This window comes from Scophthalmus maximus, chromosome 16 (assembly GCF_022379125.1).
Source record: "Scophthalmus maximus strain ysfricsl-2021 chromosome 16, ASM2237912v1, whole genome shotgun sequence".
NCBI classification, from domain to species: domain Eukaryota; kingdom Metazoa; phylum Chordata; class Actinopteri; order Pleuronectiformes; family Scophthalmidae; genus Scophthalmus; species Scophthalmus maximus.
In genome coordinates this window covers 99,559-101,822 of record NC_061530.1, presented here as the reverse complement: position 1 = coordinate 101,822, position 2,264 = coordinate 99,559, and the positions used below count along the sequence as shown (strand labels likewise).

The 2,264-nt window shown below is 38.4% G+C and overlaps 1 long non-coding RNA gene across 1 annotated transcript; it reads left to right on the top strand.

Annotated features, from left to right (window-relative positions):
* The first annotated feature begins 577 nt into the window (after positions 1-577).
* On the top strand, positions 578-1,587 carry LOC118287627. Its single transcript, XR_004785695.2, has 2 exons — positions 578-954; positions 1,179-1,587. It is a non-coding gene; the product is annotated as an uncharacterized LOC118287627 (long non-coding RNA).
* The last annotated feature ends 677 nt before the right edge of the window (positions 1,588-2,264 follow it).

Genomic DNA, 2,264 nt, shown 5'->3' with positions numbered 1-2,264 from the left:
ATCTTCCACTTTCTTCAAATCTCAACACGCAGTCAGTGCTTATTAAACTTCTTTTGAGTCTCTGCAGCTTAGATGGAGGTCAGACTTCCATCTGTACTCTTTTGACATCATTGCTGCATTTGTTACAGTGGATCATAAGAAAATGTTGGATATCCTGGAAAATCCTCAAACTTATTAAATTTGTTTACGGCATTGACAAAAAATTACAAGACTTTTAGAGTTCCACATTGTTAAAGGGCTCATATTATGCTCATATTCAAGTTCATACTTTTAAAAAAGGGTCACCACATGAAAAGGTTTACATGCCACAATGTTTAGAAAAGTCTTCAGTGTTCTCATACTGTCCGTTCCTCCAGTGGCTCTTTTCACCTTCTGTCTGTCATGCTCGGATTTACTCCAGACGGCCCCCGCAAAAACAATCTGTTAGCAAATCATGTTGCCAACTACCTAGTAACAACAGACGCACTCACCAAACTGTTGTGAGTGTCGTGTGTCATGTCAGCAGAGGGGGGGGGGGGGCAACAGGCAGAGAGAGAGGGGAGCCTGGCTCGACGCACAACTCTTTCTATTGAATCAAACTAACGATGCTTGTGTTGGGATAAAGACCCCCCAAAAACATTATCTAGTTTGTTTTGATTAGTGACTAAATCAATTGAACTAAAAGTTGAGCAGATTTATTTTTTATTCAGCAACAAATTTGTATTTACCCATTTTACATTGAGACACATTACTTCTCGGATCAATATTTGTCTAATGCAGGGCTGCTGCCTCAATCATTATTTGCTCTATTAGATCTTTTAAAACTCTTTTTTCCATATTAGGTTCTCAGAGGATTGAATCAGGTCCCCATTCCTCTCAGCTGCAGGCCTTGAGCCAAATTGCCTAAACTTTTACACCCTTCAGAACATCTACAACATCTACAGCCTGGACTACGGACCTCTGAGTTTCAGAACAGTAAGTTTCTGTTATGAGATACAACTGCATAAAATAAAGTAAAAAAACGTTTTCAATATATGACAGGATCCACAGAACAAAATTAAGAAATGAGAAAAATGATTTTCTTCAAAATATCTTTATTTTTTTGCAAATGTAAGGAAACCAGAAATATACACATATACAAAAATATAGCAGTAGAGGCAATTTGCAACTGCAACAATGCCTCATTGTTTTTCTCGCAGTTGGTGCTGTGGGGCGCCACAACAGGGTCGTCATCGCGTCATTCGTCATCCTCCGGATCCGGCAGGAGTTTACGGATCCAGCTGACCAGTATGTTGGCTTCCGACCGCCCCTTGACTGAGGCCTGACATGTGGCATGCAACCATTTCCTCCTTTGACGGCCTGTCATATTGGGATGACAGATCCTTGGGGGTGAGGATTTTTTCATCTACTCCACAAATGGTGCTGGGTCTTCAAAAACCATCTTCATCAAGTCACCCACATAATCTGTAAAACATTTCATTCAATTGTTCATTTTCTAGTGTTTTCCTGAATCCAGTTTTGTTGTTTACCTAAAATGTTCAGAATTATTTATTATTCATTTGAATTTGTTATCATGTTTGTAATAATAAAATAGTGTTTTACAACTTACTGAATGTGGGTTCTGTTTTAACAGGCTTTGTGGTGGCTTCACCATTTTTTGTCTTTGGGGAAGAGGGGGTCTTCATGCCCAGGGATGTTTTGAATGTTGTTAAACAGTGAAGTCCACTATTCACTTCCATACACTTGGCCAACTTCTCAGGCCCTGAGGTTGAAGAGGTTGCACTCCAATATACATGGTTCTTTAAACCGTGGAACATGAGTGATGCCGATTGGTGTGATGTACTCTGAAACACAAGTGGAAATAAAACAATAACAAATTTGCGTTTAATTACAACAATCACAAATATTTTTTTTAAATATCAAAATGTTTTATTCATATATAATATATAAAACATGTGCTGTGTAAATTACATAACACACATGCATGTAACCAGACAAAGAGAACACGGTAAAAATTTCATTTTATACATACCAAGATATCATTTATTTACTGAAATTCAAAATCGCATCAGGTAAGTATGCATGGATAGCAGCTACAGCCTTTTTCTGTCTAGCTGTCAATATAGCCACATTTCTATTTTATAGCCACATTTCTATTTGTTGGAGAAAATTTGTCTCACAAAACCTATTGATGAGGAGGTGCTCACGGGGCGACACCTGCTGGGCGTTTATCGCAACTACCTTTGGTTCTATCGACGCCAGTGATCTTTCTAATGATTGAAAAC